The sequence below is a fragment of the Pteropus vampyrus genome, unplaced genomic scaffold (assembly GCF_000151845.1).
Source record: "Pteropus vampyrus isolate Shadow unplaced genomic scaffold, Pvam_2.0 Scaffold390, whole genome shotgun sequence".
NCBI lineage: Eukaryota > Metazoa > Chordata > Mammalia > Chiroptera > Pteropodidae > Pteropus > Pteropus vampyrus.
The window spans coordinates 1,013,751-1,036,420 of NW_011889171.1; the positions used below are offsets into that span (position 1 = coordinate 1,013,751).

The 22,670-nt window shown below is 35.8% G+C and overlaps 1 protein-coding gene and 1 pseudogene across 2 annotated transcripts in view; both read right to left on the reverse strand.

The window, feature by feature from the left end:
• KLHL13 (kelch like family member 13) overlaps positions 1-22,670 on the reverse strand; it is a 234,813-nt gene that overhangs the window by 120,523 nt on the left and 91,620 nt on the right. The window lies entirely within an intron of this gene.
• Positions 7,698-7,816, reverse strand: LOC111731663 (annotated as a pseudogene).

The window sequence follows — 22,670 nt, forward strand, 5'->3', positions numbered from 1 at the left end:
CTATACTTTTATAAAAATCTGAGTTACTAAAAGACATTTAGAATATGATATTTTCCTCAACATTCCAATTAAAATTAATAAAATAATGATACTATTTTTAAAATATACATATTTCTGTCTTTTCATTCAAAGAGGAGTTATTCATATCTGTGCTATAAATGTTATAGCTAAAAATGAGACCTAGATTACCTAGTCTTCTCATCTCTTCTTCCCTCTTAGTATTTGTTAATCTTGGTTTCAAGTACAGAGTAATCACTATAATGTTTTGCTAACCAGAAGCAAACACTTTAATCTAATCCTAGTGACTAGATGGAAAGCTAATCCTAGTGACTCAATATTATACAACAACTGCTTACATTTCCATGAAAAGGGGCCTTTTATATTCAATTGATTTAATTTTGTTTTTACTATTTCCAGAGCCTAACCATTAAAATTTTAATTTTCCTGTAGAAACTATTGTTGACTAAAAATAAAAGGTTTTAACTATATAATAAATGAGAAAATCTTAAACTCCATAAAAGACTCAACTTCAAATTTGAACCCTGTAACCCATTGCCATAACATGGGGCTCAACAGTTTTCATAAAAGTGTAGTTTATAGTTAAGGTATTTGACCACTATGGTGGTATCTAAGAGATTTAACAACCAGTTTAATATCTCTATTTTCATGACTATTTTGAGATCCTTCTTATTTTCTAGTTCAGAATCTTTCTCTTGGATGATTTTAAGTTTTATATATATATTTTTTTTTCTTAAAAAGGAGGTTATAGAAACAGTTGTAGTAAAACATGCCAAACATATGGTAGTAAGTCTAAATTATAGAAGTTAGCTTCAAAGTGTGCAATTTAAAATCGCTATGCTTGAAAACATATTTAGCAATTCAATGAAAATCTATGATGTAAAACATCATTAACTCATGTTATATGAAGTGTTCATGTATTACAAACTAACCATGGAATTGTTTCAGAGTTATATCTAACCTCCTTATTTGGATGCAATGCTTGTCCACCAGGGGAAAATAATTTCTTGCCATTTATTTCATGTTCTATTACTAGTTAAAGTAAATTCAATTTTGATATGAGGAAATAAAAAAAGTTCCTCTTCTAGGTTAACCATAAGTTTAAACTAGATGCAATTTAAATTTAGGTTTCCTGACTACCTTTTTAAATTTCCTTCAACCAGTAAGTTCAGAACCACTTTATGTCTTCAAAATCAAATATATGGTTTAAATAGTTATTTCTCATAGAATTCTGAAACTACATAACACTTGAATAAAATATATCTTCCTTTTAGCTATATATATTTATTCATTCATCACTTATTCAGCTTGATGTTAAGTCAGAAACACTGTTGAGCATTTTTATGAGTCTTCCACTACAGTTTCTGGCCATTCTGTTTAAATTCATATGATACTGTTCAATTGTTAAATAAAATATTTATGTTTAGGGACTTCCAAAATTATCAATTTTTGAGATTCAGATTTGTTAAGCACAGAACAACATTAAGTTGTATTCCAAAGAGGGCGAAGCAGCAGCAAGATCAAGCTTCTGATACTCTGATACTCTAAACAGGGAACAAGCCTTAGCAAATTAATTAATTAGGACCATGTTTTCATAATTGTCCACAAAAACCCATTTGTTTAAACTGAGACATCCAGTATGTTAGCCTTTACTGACAGTATTAAGATAGACTCCTTGGACTTGACAAACACCGAAATCAGTCAATCAACTCAATATGCCTAGCCCAAAATCTGTAGAGTAGAAGTGCATGCTGAATTAGTTGAATCATCAGTAAATATTGAAAACTTAGAAGTTTGCTAGATGTTACAAGTGTACAAGGTTCCCTGGCCACAAATCTCTTACAATCTAATCAGACAGACTGTATGTTGACATATGAAACATGAGTAAGCATAAATATATTATTACAGTAAGCCTTAACTATTCAGAATCCTGGCTAGCCTAGCTTTCTAGATAATTTTTAAAAATTAATTTAAATTTAAAACTGGAATGCGTTAACTCTTAAAATATCTGAACTCACATATTTTTCACCTTTTGGTAAAAATCTTTCTGCTCTTTACCTTCTTCAAGTCTAAAATGAACTTTTAAAAATATCTCATAGTCACCATAATGCACAACAGCTATTGTACTATGCCTCAGATGTAGATACAGCAATGCATGCAAGTAATATCTGTCATTAGTCGCACTTGCCTGACTCCTGCCCCCATATGCTTTGACACAGAACATGGGTGCTACCAAGAGCAACGTGGCTCTTTTATTACACTCCAATACATATACCAAGAGAAACATCCTATACCTTGAAGGCAGGTCTCAAACTTTAGTGTGCATAAGAATCGTGTGGGGTGAATATTTAAAATGTAGAAGTCTGGAAGTGGACCTCAGTAGTTGGCATTTTAAACAAGTACTTCAACTGATTTTCATGCCTAATCTAATAAACTCAAAGGAACACTACTTTAAAGTCAAGGTTTCTAAGCCCCACTCAAGACAACGCCAGCTATAGTGGGATTCTGTTTTCTCTCTGTCCCTGACCTTCCTCAGCATATCAGCATTGGCTGCTCACCACTAGTTGTCAACCTCCACTGTCCACAGCCATTATCTTGCCCTCCCACATTCTAAATCCTTCCAGATCTGGGACAGTCTGAAAGCAAGGTCTCCATCTGGCTGACAGATAGGTTCAGAGGCAGGAAGACAGACAGATGCAAGGTAGGAAACTGAAATACAGCAATTAGGAAACAAAGGTAGTATCAATCGTATTGATTGTGCAATATAGATTGAAAAGTTAAAAACTCGTTTCAAACTTTTTCAATGAGAAAGGATGCAGAAGAGGACAGAGGTAAGCACCTGTGTTATGGTTGCAGTTCTGCCACTAACTAGCTTTGTGACCTCCAGTCTTATCTTCTCTCATTCCTAAAATAGAAAATCTGCTACTTTCTTTGCCAGACTCCCAGCAATTTTATGAAAACCAACTGAACAATATTTATGAGAGCACACTGGAAAATATAAAACACAATACAATGACACATGGTGTTTTTAACAAAATAATTTCTCATTTTTATCTTAATAAATACAGTACTCTAGATGTCATTGAAAGTTTCCTTGATGACTGAACATCTAGTATCTCAGGGTCTTTTTTACAAAAATAAATTCTCATTGACAAAAAGGTAGAGGAAAATGCAGACCCTTGGACATACCCTGATGTTGATTTTTTGAATATATCCTTGAAATTGGCTTGTTTTAAAGACAATTGCCTCCGTCTCCTGAAAGTGGAGTGCAAAAAAAATATATGGTTAATTGTGGCTTTATTGTATTTAGTTTAAATTTTTCAAACCATACTCTGCAAATATTTTAGCTGTAAATTAATAAATCATGTTTAGAAATCCTGAACAGTTAAGACCACATAGCACAATTAGGAAATATCTAAATCAACATTTTTTAAAACTTAACTAGAAAGCCATAAGGTTCTATTTGGTTTTAGAAGCTCTCTTAATGTTTCAGAAAGTCTGGAATAAAGATTGACATTAAATACATTTATTGGCAGATGATCTAAAAGACTAAACTAGCCAAATTTTGACACAAGGAAACACTTTTCCAGTAAATATATACTCGGCCTTGGAATGCTTTGTCATTTTCTTGCTCTGCAAACCTAAAGTTTAATTCTTTGCTGATATACTGTTTTGCCATAAAACCGGAATGCAAATGACACATATTATAAGCTTTCAGAGAACAGATGGCTAATGTTTTTCCACGTTCATTTAGTACCAATTTTCTTATTTTCATAGTGCTTGTAATTAATAAAAACATATAAATAAATATACTGTCTCCAAGCAGAAGGTTTTGTTTTTGTAAAGTTCTGTTATATATCTAACTCATTTGGGCTAATACAAAAGGCAATGATGAACATACTTTTGGTACTGCCTCAGGAACACAGTTTTAAAAATAGAGACTACTACAGAAGCACTGCAGTATAAGCAGTCGACTCTCTTACAAAATTAAAGTAAGCTGGCAGGTGTTTGAGGAACTCTGACACAAAATTGAATTTGTTACATTTATTTCATTTATGTTGTTAGTAGCTTATACAAAGTAAACATTACTAAGCATTACCCTTATCTAACTTTTTCTTCAAAATAAACAATTTTAACTTTTTTCTGGGTCATCTGACAAGCACTATTTTATTATTAAAGTCACAACTAAATCAAAGTCATAGCCTAGTAGTATATTTAAAAAGACCTTGGCAGAGAGCTTATACAAAATGTTATCCTAAATCTAATGGCTTCTTATGCAAAAGGTACGTAGCAAGTATTTTATTTCTTTTTAGAATAGTAAATTCAAAACAGTATCTGCCTAATGGCAATATTATTTTAAAGTCTACTTTTAAAATGCTATACACATAAAGACTATTCTTTTTGAATCATAAAAACTACAATGGGTTAAATTCATATTTGCCATGCTTTTGCACTCTCACCAAGCAAATAGCAATTATATAGCTTTTCTTAAAAATACATTAAAGTATCTTTAAATACTGCTTATTTTATATCCTTATTAATATTATTCCTTTTCTTTGTGTAGTAAAGAAGAATCTGGTGTGCCACCTTCTGGCAACTGAGTGAAATTCTGTATCTACACAAGTCACTATCCTTTATTTTAGCTTTTAAAATACTCTCTCTCTCTCTCTCCCTCCCTCCCTCTTTCCCTTCCTCCCTCCTCCCCCCCGTGTCTGTCTGTCTGTCTGTCTCTCTCTCTCTCTCTCTCTCTCTCTCTCTCTCTCTCTCCTGTATTACATTTAAGATATATAAATAAATCTAAACCAGAGCCTGAAATAAAGTAAAATTTCCTTGGTGATTTTTTTAAATCAAGCCTTTTACATGCTTCCTATAATTTTGCATGGCTACCAATATGTCTCCTGAATTCTACAATACATATAAAATTGATTTTTGTACACCGCTTCACAGCCACATATGAAAACAACAGGCTTGCTATTTTAATGAATAAGTAAAAGCAGTAAATAAAGGAAAAGAAAAGTCTCTTACCAATAAGCCCATTTTTCTCTTAAGGTCTGAACTCTCATCATTTGTCATGTTCTTGTGGATCCCTCTCTCATCAAATTCTCTGGAGTTTTAAAGTTGAGAGCCGTGGTGCACAGCTAGGCTCTGCTACATAGTAGCGCACTCCAGTGTATCTGCCTGGTATAACACTACAGTTGTAGTTCTCAAAAGCAGAAACAGGTTTTATATATTCAAAAACTGCACACCTTCCCTTGATAGGAAAATTGTAGTCAGTATGGTTGAACTACTTATATTTCACATCTTAACTCCTGATCAGATATGAAGATCAGAATCACATGAATCTTGAGCTTTAGTTCCAGTAAACAGAACAGGAACAAAATGTTCGTCTTCAGAGCAGAGGTAGGATGAGGCATGCACTAACATCAGGAGATCTGACTTAGGAAAAAAAAAAGATGTGCTTACCTGAAAGTAACCTTATTTTTTCAAGAGTCACTGTCCTGTTATTTATCATATTACCCTAAATCTTTATTATCTTTAACTCTCCCCTCTCTTGTGCCTCTAGTAGCCAGTCATTAAGTCCTATCCTTTATTCTTTATTAATTTTTCAGGAATCTACTCCCTACTCTTTCTTTCTTTCTTTGTTTTAACAAAGGAGATACTTCAAAAAATACCTGTAACTGGTCTTTCTGCATTTCCCATCTTCTAGATGGCTCTCTTTAAAACACAACTACACATGATATAAACTAAGTGTTCAACAGATTTTTTCTTCAACACATATTTGTTAAAAATTTGCTACATGTTAGGTGGATATTCTGCTAGGTAACGTGAATGTGAAGGAGAATAAGACACAGCCCCTTACTCTCAGGAAACAATTAGTCGAGTGAGGAAGTAGACATGTACCCTGAAGAACAAAATATGGTGTAGAAGCTTTAGTAGAGATTTGAGGCAATACAACATTCTGGGAGGACTGGAAATATCTTCAATATGACTGGAAAGAGTTTAGGGTGAATAGTGTTGAGGAAAGTGAATTTTAATATATATGGAAACCACACCATAGAAGACCTTACATGCCAATGAAGAGGTTTGGATTTTATCCTATGTGCTGTGAGAAACCATTTGTTGAATGAGTGGATCACATAAGAAATTAATTAAGCAACTATGCCTAGCACAAATAATTCACTACAAGCTCTTCCAATTCACTATCTAGTATCCCCTAACACCAGCTTCTCATTCTGTATTTCACAAGCCTGCTTTGTTGTTTCTCGCCTTTGATCCAGAGATCCTCCTGCATAAAATCTCTTCCCCTCTTCACTTTTCTAAACTCAACTCATCCCTCCAGATCTAGCTCAAATTCCATTCTTTTCTGTGATGTCTTCCTTAGTAATTTGAGTCTATGGTTTTTAAATAATTCTTCATTAAACCAGGCATTCTTCCTAATGCTTAGCACACCATGTCCAAGAAATCTTTTTGGCTTTTTGCCTATAAAGTAAAGCAAGATGGTGAGGAGATGATACTAAGGCAAAAGTCAGAGCCTGAGGAAAAATGGCCTAAGAAAGCACACCTTCCCAGACTCATGGCATATACTAATCTCAGTAATTTCCTTCGCCATCTCAAGTTTGGAAAAAAGAATATGAATTGTGAAGAGAACTGGATCTGTATTGGGCAGCAACTCTACATTACTATGAACGTTGCTGGCTGTATACATCACAGCTCTGGTTCAAAAATTCCAGAGAATTTATGAGAAAAGGATACCAACAAAATGGCTCAATGATGGAGCTGTGATCTTTGGGGAAAAAAAAGCTATGGGGGGGTGGGGATATGATATGATTGTGTTTTATTACTAGTAAACCAAGAGAATTCATCTGAAGTTCCATATAATAAACAAAAGGAATTCATAAAGATCACAGAAAAAGATGGGAGAGTGAGGACACAAGATTGGATCCAGAAGGTTTAGAATCTCATGAGACATTAAGGGTGAAAATCCAAGTGTAAGAAGGGTATGTGTTTTAAAAAGTGGGGGAAATAGTAGTGTTCGCTGGGAGATTAATCTAGGACAAGAAGCTAGAAGCAGAGAAACACGTCCTGGGGTATAAATATTTAGCTTTCTCTCCCTGTGGAACCACACCCCATTATGTTCAGTGTCAAATACTCAGACAAGCTTGCCTTGATGCTGGCATTTAGTATTCAGCCTTGTCTTATCCTATTTACGCATGCATAATCTCTTAGATTTATGCAATGATGCAAAAACCATGATGTTTTCATGTAGACAATAAAAAATCTTTTCATTTATTCAACCACTTTATGTTAAAGTGGGCTAAGAGGATTCTGTCAATAATTTCAAAAAGCAGTTAATATTACAGAATATTCTCTCAATGATTTGGAAATACCCCCAGATAAAAGCTGTCTACGCCTTCTTGTTTTTTTTTTTTTTATGGAATGCAAAAACTGACCACTTTCCTTTCCACTAACTTGTAAAAAAAAAATTCAAATAAAAAAAAAAAAAAATGAAGAATGTGATTTTGGATATGTGCCACACTTTTCTCAAGAAATCTTCAAAACAGGGCAGTACTTAAGTGAGCCTTCGTTTATTTGTTTCTTTTTAGGCTAGGCAACCCTTGGTTGACCTCATAGATTGCAAGGACCTTGTCAGTTTACAATCCTTTATTTTTTATTTTTTACACCTACAGCACCTGGTCTTCCTAGGTAGTCTCCCATCCAAGTACTAACCAGGCCCAACTCTGCTTAGCTTCTGAGATCAGACAGGATCGGGCTTGTTCAGGGTGGCATAGCCTTAAACAACTGAGTCTTTGAAAGAATATTTGTAAGCTATTTATTGATGGTACCACAGATTTTAGAACAAACAGAAAATAAACCAGACTATTTCCTCATTTAGATATGTGGAAAACAGAATAATCGCAAGAGTATTTCCCTGAGACCTGGCAGAAAAAAAAGCAATAATTATTTTGTATTATACTTTGAACTAGAATAGGTATTTATCCAAATTCACATGAACTAGTTCATCTAGAAGTTATAAAAGGAGAAAAGATAGAAATAACTACTTCCTTGTAGTCCATAGTAAGTCTCATAATATTAGTGATTTTGATGACAGGGTCTATATTAATCTAGTATAAATAATTCATTTACATTCCATGTAAAATACCTTCATCATGTTATCTCATCCATAACAGAAGTCTTCTCCTTTCTTCTGGTGTATATAAGATGGCTCAGAACGGGATGGATTAAGTGGTTTACAGAGTTTTCTGTCATGCAGAAATATCCTTGGATGACAGATTTTGAGGACCATTGATCTAAAAAGAAGAATTGGTCAGGGGCATTTCTATTGGGAGCAATTGCTCATATTCCTATAGCCAGAAATTCATATTTCAGGTGAATTATAAGATTTCAGTAGTATTACCACTCAATCTAATGAGAAAAGTGGGGTCGAAGAGAAGAAAATGAATTGAAATGCCTTTTCCTGTCACTAATAACTCTGCCTGTGCTGTCATTGCATTAGGAAAAATGGCAAAAGAAGTAGAAAGACACAGTTGTATAACCTCCCATTGCTACTTGAATGAATCATAACCCCCTTATATGTCCCTAAAATGTAACAAAACCCAGGTTATACCACTATATGATAACACAAATTATTGAGAGTATTTCATGAGTAATTCAAATTACCTAATAGATATCAATTATTCAAGGTTGACTATGAAATACACCAACTAATATTTTACTAACTTAAGTCTTCAATTTATTACTACTTAACAGTTATAGTGAGATTCTGGAAGGGTCTAAGATATACATGGTAGATCATTGTAAAGAAGAAAATTTTATCATGTTGGTTTGGAAACATAGAAATAAGCTAAATGACATTCCACAGAGAGAAGGGCAGATATATGGAGTTAAGGAGGAAGTTAGAGTATTTCTATTTGTCAATTACTTTCCAAGCTAATTTTCCTATTCAGATACTCCACAAAGTACTTTACTTGTTTTAAATGTCAGGTGATGGCTTCAGCCAGCAGAATTCCAAGTAAAAATTTATTACACCATTTAATTCTTGAGTCTCATTTTCACTTTCACCCCAGCTCTGAGATAGACAATGCAGATATTAATATTCCCATTTTACTAGTGAAGAAACAGAGTTATTAAATGATTTGGCTCAAGTGACATAGCTACTGAGAGAACTGGAAAACAAGAATTCAGGTCCCCTGACTTGGTGTTCATAAGTCACCTCTGTACTAATATTTATTTTAGCAAGAAAAAAAACCCCACAAATATGACTTTTAAATACCACTAAAAAGGGGGTAAAAGGTTTGTTCACACTGATCCTAAGGAAGGAAAAGGCCAGAGGAATGGAGGAATAGGCTATGAAAGATATAGAATGCTATATTATTAAATCTGCAGAATGATCAACCTATACTTAGGCCAGAAATACCTTCCCAATGCCAATTCACAGAGCTCCATTTTATCCCTCAATTAGCAATTTCTTGGCATAGACCTCAAACATTCCACACTCTCTTATGCCACAGTGACTTCACATATGATATTGTCTCATTTTGGAATTCCTTGCCCTCCTTGTCTACCAAACAAATTTCTAGTCATGCTTAAGTATCCAAGTATACCTCCTTCCATAAAACCTTCCTTTGCATCCATTAGCAGACTCTGGTGCTAGGTTTTCCAAATCCCCATGACACTTTGAATAATATAGCTCTTGTCACTTTGGATTATAATTGTTTCTATAAAATATAAACTAGACTACCAACTCCTGAGAGCTGCAGTTGGGTCTCACTTATGTTTTTTTTTCTACCTAACTTAATTCCCATCACATAGTAACCTAACTACAGGAGGCAATTTTGGTATTCTCTCTTCTGTTCTCTCCTCTAATACTAAGAACAGTTTTCAGATGATAATTAAACAAGCAATAATTAAATGGGTTTATCCTTCTTCAACTAAAATATGAATGGTAAGAAATAAAGATTACAATTACAAACAGTATACCTAAATGACTCCTTTTGCTATTTGTGTGATAAATCCTCTGTGTGCCTAGCAGGGTGCCCAAAATAGCAAGTATGAAACTGAAGGGTGAAATGACTGCTAACCTATACTGAGCAAAGAAAACACTTAGCTACAACGAGGAAGAAAAATGTCAATCATCATTTGTCTAAGTCAAAATAGTAGTATTGGTAAAGCTAGAAACTGAAGAAATACATTTCACTAGTTTGTAAACACTAAGAAAAGTAAACACCGAAATATGAAATAGCATCCCCTAAAAACAATCATTTCTACAGACTGCTAATTGAAAAGGATAAAAGCATATTCTTTGGACTGTTAGATCCTATTAAGTTATTGTAATCAGTGATGATGAAAGAGTAAACCACAAAATCCAATTTTAACAATAACTGCTACACTAGATTGAACAAAAATAAAATAAAATAGTGAATTCGACCAAGCAAGCCATTGCACATCACCAATAACTAGTAACTCAAATGATATTGTGAGCAGTCAAGAGGAAAATACACAAATGAAGTACAGGAGGATCCAATGTCAATAAGCCCCTATAACTTTCAAAATAGGGAAAAATAAACGTATTTGATTAAAGACCTATTAATCTGCTGTTTCAATATGAGTATTATAATTTAGGCTTAAGGGAATGCCACAAATCCCTTTCTCACTTCATTTCCTGGCCTCTCCCTTTATGCAAACTGGCAGGGTAGAAATATCAAGGATATTAACATGATGAACAATATAAACGATAAATACAAAGGGGTGCCCCATAAGGAAGAGACTATTCACAGCAAGATTTCACATATGGATGGTGGGTGGAGGCTTCTGTAGCTGTGAGGGCTCCCTGGTGCAGATCATTAACCATTATGTTCTGGTGTGTTCTGGGATACAGTTAGAAAGGCTGGAGGTTTTTATTTAAACAAAAGTAATGTGGTCTTATAAAAGGGAGCTGTTTGTTGCAAACGTTGCACTTGAATTTTGCTGTTGGGACACAGAAACACCGTGTATAAGTCCCTTTGGGCTAGTTGGAAATATAAGAGGTATAAAAGCCTCTGGTATTCTGAACCCTAAAGGAAAGATTGGCTCAGAAGCCACAGAACAGACAGCAATGGAAGCAAACACTAACAGTTAAAAGAAGTCCCAAAACAATGAAAAATGGCAGCAAAAATAAGATTCTATATGTATTAACCAAGCCAATTAAATTTAATACCCCATCATTTCTAATCCAAAATTTAGAATTAATTATGCTTCTTCATTGCTTTCATCATCTCAATCTTCTATTCAAAAACCATCCATGACTCTATTTGTGTGGATGTATTTACAGACTGGATTTTCAAAGTCCTCTAACTCCAGCACACTTAATTTATTCAATCCTATTTCCCATTATAGGCCTTCCTAGATTTTCAACTGGAAAACACAGAACCCCTTTACCCAGAACTGCTATGGTAGCTATAATATTTTTTAAAAAATTGCAACTTATTATTCCTGTGAATTCAAGAGAGGAATATACAGAAACAATTTGGGGAGAGGGAGGTAGAGTGCAAAGGAAAATTATCAAAGGCTTTCCCCATCCCAAAATATCTTCTACAGGGCCAATTCTCTCGACGGCAAACTTTCTCTCTCTCTCTCCTCCCTCCCTCCCACCCTATCTATCCATCATCCATCCCCCTTCCTCCTCCAAAATTCCACCCCTTCCCCATTGTTTGCTCTCTACTACTTCCAGAAATTCCATCAACTACAGGTTCCTTTGAACTAAAAAGAAGCCTGTTAAAATTATAAATACAGTAGTTCTGGTCAAGATGGCAGAGTAGGTAAATGCTGTGCTTGCTTCTTCCCATGGCCACATTAATTACACAATGAATTATAAAACTATCAACCTGAAGAACTATCTGAAGACTAGCTGAACAGAACTCCTATAACTAACAACAGAAAGAAGAGGCCACATCAAGACTGGCAGGAGGGGCAGAGATATGAAACAAGCTGGCGCCACACCAATTTGTGGGGATAGAGCATCAGGAGGTATATCTCGGTTGAGGAAGTACCTCTACCAGGGAAGGAGGGGTCCTAGACCCACACCAGGCTCTCCAGCCCAGGGTTCCAGTGTCAGGAAGAGGAGTCCACACAAAATATGGCTGTGAAAATCAGCGGGGATTCCAAATGTCCAGATGAGACAGAAGGCTACTGGAAAACCAGACATTGTATAACAGGCCCATGCACAGACTTCACTTGCTCACAGGTAATCAATCTGGGCTGGGGCGGAGGGACAGCAGTACAGCAGTTGACAGAGATATACAAGGAAAGACTGAGTTATATGGCTTTGGAGCAAGGGCTAGAGGAACAGCTGCCATTGTTCCTTTGTTGAGCCCTTCTGTGCAGCCTATAGGCAGGTGCCATCTTGCTTGTGTTGAGCCCTGCTCCCACACGGCCAAATATGAATCTGCACTGGCTTGGTGAACTTCATGTGCTCCACCTTGATGACTCCTTGAGACCCACATCACCCAACGTGAGCACTGCTGGAGGCATTTTTTTTGGCTAGGCAACTGGCCACGCCCCAAGCTGCAGTATTTCTTAAACAAATCTCAGAGGTCTGCAGACCCAAAGCAGCCAGCAGTTGACCTTAGTGTGATCTGAGACTTTTGTGAGTGGACACAGACTTAGCACTGGCACCAAATCTGAATCTGCACTAACCTAGAGAACACAGTTTGGTGACTCCCTGGTATGGCACCTCACCCAATTAGAGTGCCACCTGAGGCTCTTTCAGCTACTGAGGCTTACCAGCAGCTGGCAGGCAGCTTTATGCCTTGGGGTGCCCTGGGCCTTTTGCTGAGCTGCCCCAGGCCTAGTATGTGGCAACTAGCTTCAGATTGCAGTTTGGGTCTCCCACTTGCCTCCAGTTCCAGCACATGCAGCAACCAGAGATAGCTTTGCAGCTCAAGCTGGTCTCAAGCTGGTCTTAAGCAGTGGCTGACCTTGGCCTGCATGGCATCCACTCCCAAGGGGCCCCAGAACAAACACACATGGAGGCTGGCATCAGACCACAACATAACATCAACTAATTGGCCCCATAAGCAGCAAACACAAGGGGTGGTCTCAAAAGGCGCGCAAGCTCACTGTAGCAAACCCACTTTGTGGGGGCAGCTCCTACACAGCAGCTGATATGCTGTAGATGTGGCTAGTCTTCATAGCCAGTTAGCCTGAGAGTCAGTCCCACCCACTGATGTACAAACAGCAGTCAAGGCTCAACTACAAAAGTAGGGCACACACAACCCACACAAGGAGCACATCTAGAGCACCAAGCATAAGTGATAAGGAAGAATGTGCCACTGGGCCACACAGGGCACCTACTTCATAAGGCCACCGGCCAAGACGGAGAGACATAGCAAATCTACTTAATATATAGAAATGAACACAGAGAGGCAAACAAAATGAGAAACAAAGGGAAATGTCTCAAATGAAAGTATAGGAGAAAACTTTTAAAAAAGAACTAAATAAAATAGAGGCAAGCAACTTACGAGAGTTCAAAACACTGATTAAAAGGATGCCAAATGAACTTAGGGAAGAATAAATAAGCTCAGTGAGAACATCAACAAAGAGACAGTAAGCATAAAAAAGGACATAGAAACCATGAAAAAGAACCAATCAAAAATGAATACAATAACTAAAATGAAGAATACACTAGAAAGAATCAACAGTAGATTAGATGAAGTAGAGGATCAAATCAGCAATATGTAAGATAGAGTACAAGAAAATACTCAATAAGAACAGCAATTTTTTTTAATTTAAAATTTTAAAATTTTAAAATAACATCAAGTGCACCAACATTCACATCATAGGAGTGCCACAAAAATGGCGGGGGAGGGATTTAGAACTTATTTGAAGAAACAGTAATGGAAAACTTCCTCAATCTGGTGAAGAAAATAAACATACAAGTCCAGGAAGCACAGAGAGTCCCAAATTAGATGAACCCAAAGACACCCATGCCAAGACACATCATAATTAAACTGCCAAAGCTTAAAGACAAAGACAGATTCCTAAAAGCAGCAAGAGAAAGGAAGCTAGTTACTTACAAGGGAGTTCCCATAAGACTGTCAGATGATTTCTCAACAGAAACTTTGCGTATCAGAAGGGATTGGCACAAAATATTCAGTGATAAAAAACAAGGACATTCAACCAAGACTACTCTACCCAGCAAAGCTATCAATTAAAACTGAAGGTAAGATATAGAGCTTCCCAGATAGGAAAAAGTTAAAGGAATTGATCACTACCAAGCTAGGGTCACCAAAAAAAAAAAAAAAGTTAAAGGGACTACTTTAAAAAGAAGAATGGGTGAAAAAAACATGTAAATACAAATAAAAATGGCAAAACTATGTCCCTATCAATAATCATCTTAAGTGTAAATGGATTAAATGTTCTAATCAAAAGACATAGGGTAGATGAATGGATAAGAAAACAAGACTCATACATACGCTGTCTACAAGAGACCAATTCAGATCAAAAGATACACATAGACTGAAAGAAAAGGATGGAAAAAGATATTTCATACAAATGGATTGTTTAAAAAGCTGGGATAGCAGTGCAGTCCTTATATCAGACAAAATATACTTCGAAACAAAGCCTATCATAAGAGACAAAGAAGGACATTACATAATAATGAGATCAATCCAACAAGAGGACACAATCCTAGTAAACATTTATGTACCCAACATAGGAGAACCTGCATTTATAAAGCAAATATTGACTGACATAAAGGGAGAGACTGACAGTAATACAGTTATAGTAGGAGACTTTAACACCCCATTGATACCAATGAACAGTTCATCTAGACACAAAATCAACAAGAAAACAGCACCCTTAAATAACACACAAGACCAGATAGAGTTAATTGATATTTTCAGAGCATTTCACCCCCAAGCAGCAAAATATATATTTTTCTCAAGTGCACGTGAAATATTTTCCAGGATAGACCACACGTCAGACCATAAAACAACCATCAATAAATTTAAGAAGATTTGAATCATATCAAACATCTTCTCTAACCACAATAGTATGAAATTAGAAATCAATTACAAGAAAAACACTAAAAAATACACAACACATGGAGGCTAAATAATATGCTAGTAAACAATGAATGAGATCAAGAAAGAAATCAAATTGAGACAAATGAAAATGAAAACACAATGACTCATAATCTATGAGACACAGTGAAAGCAGTCCTAAAGGGAAAATTCACAGCAATACAGGCCAACCTCAAGAAACGAGAAAAATCTCAAATGATAAACGATCTAACCTTACACATAAAAGAACTAGAAAAAGGACAGCAAACATAGCCCAAACTGAGTAGAAGGAAGGAAATTATAAAGATTAGAGAATAATCAAAATAGAGTATAAGGGAATACCACAAAATATCAATGAAACCAAATGCTGGTTCTTTGAAAAGGAAAACAATTGATAAACCCTTAACCAAACTCATGAAGAAAACAGAGAGAGGTCTTAAATAAATAAAATCAGAAATGAAAAAGAAGTGACAACTGACTCCACAGAAATAAAAAAAGATATAAGAAATTACTTCAAGCAATTATCTGCCAATCAAATTGACACTCTGGAATAAATGGATCAACTCCTAGAAATTTACAATCTTACAAGACTGAGTCAAGAAAAAACAGAAAATCTGAAACTACAGATTACTACTAACAAAACTAAATCAATCATCAAAAAACTCCCAGCAAACAAAAGTCCTGGACTAGATGGCTTCACAAATGAATTTTACCAAACATTCAAAGTAGACTTAACACCTAGCAGTTCTTCTCAAACTATACTAAAAAATTCAAGAGGAAGAAAGGATTCCAAGCTCATTTTATGAGGCCACCATTACCCTAATTCTAAAACCAGACAAAGATATTACACACACACACACACACACACACACACACACACACAAAAATTATAGGCTGATATCCCTGATGAACATAAATGTAAAAATCTTGAACAAAATATTAGATAATCGAATCTAGTAAGACATTAAAGGATCATACACCATGAACTAGTGCAAATTATTCTCAGGATGCAAGGTTATTTCAATATCCACATATCGATTAATGTGATACACCACATTAACAAATCGAAAGATAAAAACCATATGATCATATCAATAGATGCAGAAAAAGCATTTGACAAAATCTAGCATTTGTTTATGATAAAAACTCTCGGCAAAGTGGGAATAGAGGGAAAAAGCATTTGACAAAATCTAGCATTTGTTTATGATAAAAACTCTCGGCAAAGTGGGAACATACCTCAACATAATAGAGGCCATATATGACAAACTGAAAGCTAACATCATACTCAACAGAGAAAAGGTAAAAGTATTTTCCTTAAGATCAGGAACAAGACAAGGATGACCATTTTCACCACTTTTATTCAACATAGTGTTGGGAGTCCTAAATGCAGCAATCAGATAAGAAAAGAAATAAAAGGCATCCAAATTGGAAAAGAAGAAATAAAGCTGTCATTATTTGCAGATGACATGATACTACATAGAGTACCCTAAAAATTCGACCAAAAAACTGTTAGATACAGAAAACAAACAATAAAGTAGCAGGATACAAAATTAATATCCAGAAATCAGATGTACTTTTGTACAGCAATAATGCACTATCAGACAGAGAAATTAAGTAAACAATCCCATTTATAATTGCATCAAAAAATAAAACACCTAGGAAAAAAATTAATCAAAGAAGTAAAAGATCCGTACTCAGAAAATTGTAAGTCTTTGAAGAAAGAAAGTGATGAAGATACAAATAAATGGAAGCATATACTGTGCTCATGGATAAGAAGAATTAGCATCGTTAAAATGTACATACTACATGATTTCACTTATATGTGGAATCTAAGGAATAAAAACATACTAATCAAAAACAGACTCACAAATATAGTGGACAATATGGTGTTGAACAGAGGGCAGGGTTTGAAGGATTGGGAGAATGGGGTGAAGGGTTAAAGAAGTACAAATTAGTAGCTGATGGATGGTCATGGGGATGAGGAGCACAACATAGAGAATGCAGTTAGCATTAATACATTGGCTAAGTGGAGGGTCAGGGAATGGAGGGAGCAATTGGGGGGATCGTTTTATGAACTATATAGATGTCTAATCAATGTGATGTATACTTGAAACTAATTAAAATAAATAAATTTTTAAAAAATAATAAAATTAAAGGAAAAAAATGTATATACTGCACTAAGCAAACTACAGATTCAGTGTAATCCCTACCAAAATACCAATGGTTTTTCACAGAACTAGAACAAATAATACTAAAATTTGTATGGAACCACAAAAGACCCTGAACAGCCATGCCAATCTTGAGAAAGAACAAAGTTGGAGGTATCACAGTACCTGATATCAAACTATACTACAAGGCTATAGTAATCAAAACAGCATGGTAATGGAATAAAAAAAGACACATAGATCGATGGAACAGAATAGAGAGCCGAGAAATAAACACATGCTTATATGGGCATTTAATCTATGACAAAGGAGGTAAGACTATACAATAAGGTAAACAGAGTCACTTCAATAAATGATGCTGGGAAAACTGGACAAGCACATGCAAAAAAATGAAACTGGACCACCTTCTTACACCATATACAAGAAAAAAACCTCAAAATAGATTAAAGACTTAAATGTAAGACCTGAGACCACAGAACTCCAAGAAGAAAACATAGGCAGTAAATTTTCTGACATTGCTATTAGTAATATTTTTTCTGATATATTTTCTCTGGCAAGGGAAACAAAATAAAAAGTATACAAATGGGACGACATAAAAGTAAAGAGATTTAAATTTTATTTTAATATTTTATTTTTAAATTATATTTGGCATACAATATTATATTAGTTTCAGGTGTACAACATAGTAGTTAGACATTTATACAACTTACAAAGTGATTATCCCAATAAATCTAGTACCCATCTGACACCATGCATAGTTATTACAATATTTTTTACTATATTCCTTATGCTATATTTTAGATCTCTATGACCACTTTAGAAGTACCAATCTGTACTTCTTAATCCCTTCCTCTCTTTCACCCACCCCCACAACTCCAGTCCAATCTTGCAACCGTATAAATATTCTCTGTATCTATGAATTGGTTTCTGTTTTGTTTATTTTGTTCCTTATATTCCACATGTAAGTGAAATCATATGGCATTTTTCCTTCTCTGCCTGACTTACTCCACTCAGCACAACACCCTCTAGGTCCATACATGTTGTTGCAGATAACAAGATTTCATTCATTCATTCATTCATTCATTTATGGCTGAGTAATATTTTATTGTATATATGTAAGACCTCTTTTTCATCCGTTCATCCCCTGATGGACACTCAGGTTGCCTCCATATTTTGGCTACTGTAAATAACATTGTAATGAACATATGAATGCACATATCCCTTCAAAGTAGTGTTTTGGGTTTCTTTGGATAAATACCCGGAAATGGGACTACTGGGTCCTTCTTTGTCTCTTGTTACAGCTTTTGTTTTAAAGTCTATTTTGTCTGGTGTAAGTATTGCTACCCCAGATTTTTTATTCCATTTCCTTTTTCATGAAACATCTTTTTCCATCCCTTTCAATCTGTGTCTTGATCTGAAGTGAGTCTCTTGTAGGCAGCATATGTAAAGGACTTGTTTTCTTATCCTTTCAGCCACTCTATCTTTTGATTAGAGCATTTAATCTTTTTCAATTGAAATAATTGTTGATATATATGTAGTTACTGCCATTTTGTTAGTCACATTTTCGATACATATTATTTTCTTCTTCTCAAAGAAGTCCCTCCAAAATTTCCTGTAATACTGGGTTGGTGGTGATATACTCATTTAGCTTTTTCTTGTCTAGGAAGCTTTTTATCCATTCTTCGATTCTAAATAATAGATTTGCCAGGTCGAGTAATCTCGGTTGTAGGTCTTTGCTTTTCATCATTTCAAATATTTTTGCCAAGCCCTTCTGGCCTGCAAAGATTCAGTTGAGAAATGATTTGATAATTTTATGGGAGTTCCCTTGTAGATAACTATTGCCTTTCTCTTGCTGCTTTTAAGATTCTTTCTTTGTCTCTAACCTTTGGCATTTTAAAGAAGATGTAGTGTGGGCCTCTTTGGGTTAATCTTGTTTGGGACGCTGTGCTTCCTGGGCTTGTATGTCTATTTCCTTCACCAGGTTAAGGAAGTTTTCAGTCATTATTTCTTGAAAAAGGTTTTCAATTCCTTGCTCTCTCTTTTCTCCTTGTGGTGCCCCTATGTTGCAAATGTTGGTACACTTGATGTTGTCCCAGAGGCCCCTTAAACTATCTTCATTTCTTTGGATTTTTGTTGTTGTTGTTGCTATTCTGATTGGGTGTTTTCTGCTACTTTATCTTCCAAATCACTGATTTGATCTTCTGCTTCGTCTAATCTACTGTTGATTCTTCCTATGGTATTCTTTATTTCAGTTATTGTATTCTTCATTTTTTACTGGTTCTTTTTTATATTTTTTATCTCCACTTTTATGTTTTCTATCTCTTTGTTAAAGTTCTCACTGAGATCATCTACTCTTCCTCTAAGTTCCTTGAGCATCCTTATAATCAATGTTTTGAACTCTACATCTAGTAGATTGCTTATCTCCATTTTGTTTAGTTCTTTTTCTGGAGCTTTGTTCTATTCTTTCATTTGGGACATGTTTCTTTGTCTCCTCATTGTGGCTGCCTCACTGTTTGTTTCTATATATTAGGTAGGACTGCTATGTCTTCCAGTCTTAGGAGAGTGGCTTTATGTAGTAGGTGTCCTGTAAGACCCAGTGATATATTCTTTTTTTGGTCACCTGAGTTGTGTGTGTCCTCCTGTTGTTGTTTAGCCTTGGTTTCTGTTTGCACATCAGTGAGAGGGACTGGCTCTCAGGCTGACTGGTTGTGAGGACTGGCTACTGACTACAGTGGAGGAGCTGTTGTGCAGAGGCTGACTTTATGGAGCATAATTCGCTTTAGTAGGACCCTGGTACCTGCCCAGTCTTCCTTTCGGGTGTGTACTCCTCAGATGCAGCCCTGGGTGGTACTCCAGCTTCCTTGAAGCAGGTCACTGGGCATGCCGGCCCAAGGCCTCCTGGGAGGGGCTCAGTCACAGGCCAACTTCAGCTGCAGCCTGTCCATTCCCCAGGGCTGCTGGCAAGTGTTACTGAAAATCCGCAGATGATCAATATCCGGGCTGAGCTTAGAGGTGCCTTGAGAGGTCAAGCTGGGAACCAAGGCTGGCTGCTGCTAGTGCAGGGTTGAGGCTGCTCAGCAAGAGGTATAGGGCATGCTAGGGCCACATGCTGCTTTTTGGGGTTTTATGGACCTTTTAAAGATTTTAGAAAAGTCTACAGCTTGAGCCAAGACAGACCGTTGGTGTAGAAAAAACACTGGAGGCAGCTTAGGTGGGGCGGGGTCTCAAGAAATCACCTGGTAAGGTTGACCTGCTTTAGCTAGGTTTATGGAGCTCAGATATGGTGCCTGCCTGTGTCCATAGGCCGAGAAGGGGAAGGGCTCAACAAAGGAACAATGGACTCTGCCAGCACTTCTGTTGGAGAAATGACCCCTCCAGCCCTCGCCCTGAAGCCAGATAACTCAGCTCTTCTCTGTATGTCCCCAGCACTCCTTGAGCAGCTGCCCCAGTGCTGGAGCTCAGAGAAATGAGTCTGTCCCGAGTAATTCCACACATGGGTCCTTTAAGAGAAATATCTGCAATTCTTGCAGCATTCTGCCACACTCAGCTACAATCTCTGCTGGTTTTCACAGCCAGAGGTTGGATGGACTTCTTTCCCCATCATTGGAACCTTGGGCTGGAGAGCTCAGTGTGACGCCAGAACCCCTTGCTCCTCTAGGAATATCTCTACAGCAAAGATATCCTTCCCAATTCTCAACTCTACATGCAGTTATGAGACCAGCTAGTTTTATGTCTCTGCCTCTCCTACCAGTCTCGAGGTAGGCTCCTATGCATGTCCCCAGTTGTAGGACTTCTGTTCAGCCAGTCCTCAGGCAACTCCCAGTGATGGTTGCTCTATAGGTTAGTTGTAATTTTGATGTGATCATGAGAGAAGACGAGCACAGCATCTACCACCTACGCCATCTTGACCGGAAGTCCAAACTAAAGAGTTTTTGCACAGCAAAGGAAATCATCAACGAAATGAAAAACAACCTCCTGAATGGGAGAAGATATTTTCCAATGATATATCTGATAAGGGGTTAATATCCAAAATTTGTAAAGAACTCATACAACTCGACATAAAAAAAAAATAAATAACAATCCAATTAAAAAGGCGGAGGACCTGAATAGGCACTTCTCCAAAGAGGACATACAGATGGCCAACAGACACCTGAAAAGATGCTCAGGATCACAAGTTCTCAGATAAATGCAAATTAAAATTGCAATGAGATATTACCTCCCACCTATTAGAATGGTTGTTATCAATAAATCGACAAACAAAAAGTGTTGGAGAGGATGTGGAGAAAAGCGACCCCTCGTGCACTGTTCATAGGACGGCAAATTGGTGCAGCCACTACAGAAAACATTTGGGAGTTTCCTCAAAAAATCAAAAATAGAACTACCTTATGATCCAGCAATTGCACTGCTGGGCATTTGTCTGAAGAAAATCAAAAAATTAATTTGAAAAGATATATACACCCCTATATGCAGTGCTATTTATAATAGCTAAGATATGGAAACAACCTAAGTTCCCATCAATAGATGATTGGATAAAGAAGTTATGGTACATACATAGAATGAAATATTACTCAGTCATTAAAAAAAAAATCTTGCCATTTGCAATGACATAGATGGACCTAGGAGGTATTATGCTAAGTGAAACAAATCAGAGAAAGACAAATACCATATGATTTCACTTACATGTGGAATCTAAAGAACAAAATAAAGAAACAAACAAATTAATGGAAACAGACTCATAAATACAGAGAACAAAATGGTGAGTGCCAGAATGGAAGGATGTTGGGGGCTGGGTGAAAAAGGAGAAGAGATTAAGAAGTACGAATTGGTAGTTACAAAACATTCATGGTGATGCAAAGTTTAGCATAAGAAATATAGTCAATAATATTGTAATAACTATGTATGTTGTCAGATGGGTACTAGATTTATCGGGATGATCACTTTGTAAGTTATATAAATGTCTAATCACTGTGGTGTACACCTGAAACTAATATAATATTGTATGTCAATTATAATTGAAAAATAAAAATAAATATTTTAAAAATAAAGTAAATAAATACTTCGGTTAAAAAATAATAAAAATACAATATGTCAAAATCTGTGGGAAGCAGTTAAATCAGTTATTAGAGGGAAATGTATAATATTAAATGCTTATAATAGTAAAGAAAAAGTTTGTTAATTATGTGTTTTTGAAACATAAAAATATAGAAAAAATGTTATCAATAAAATAAAAGGGAGGGACAAAAATTAATTAAATAGAAAAAATAAGCAAAGAGAACAATAAAAAGTTCTTTGAAAAAAGTAACTAAAATGATAAATTCTTAGTATGGCTCATCAGGAAAAAGAAACAATTTATTATTTTTAGAATCGAAAGGGAATATTATTATAGATCCTACAGACATTAAAATAATATTTGGAAAAACAAATTCAA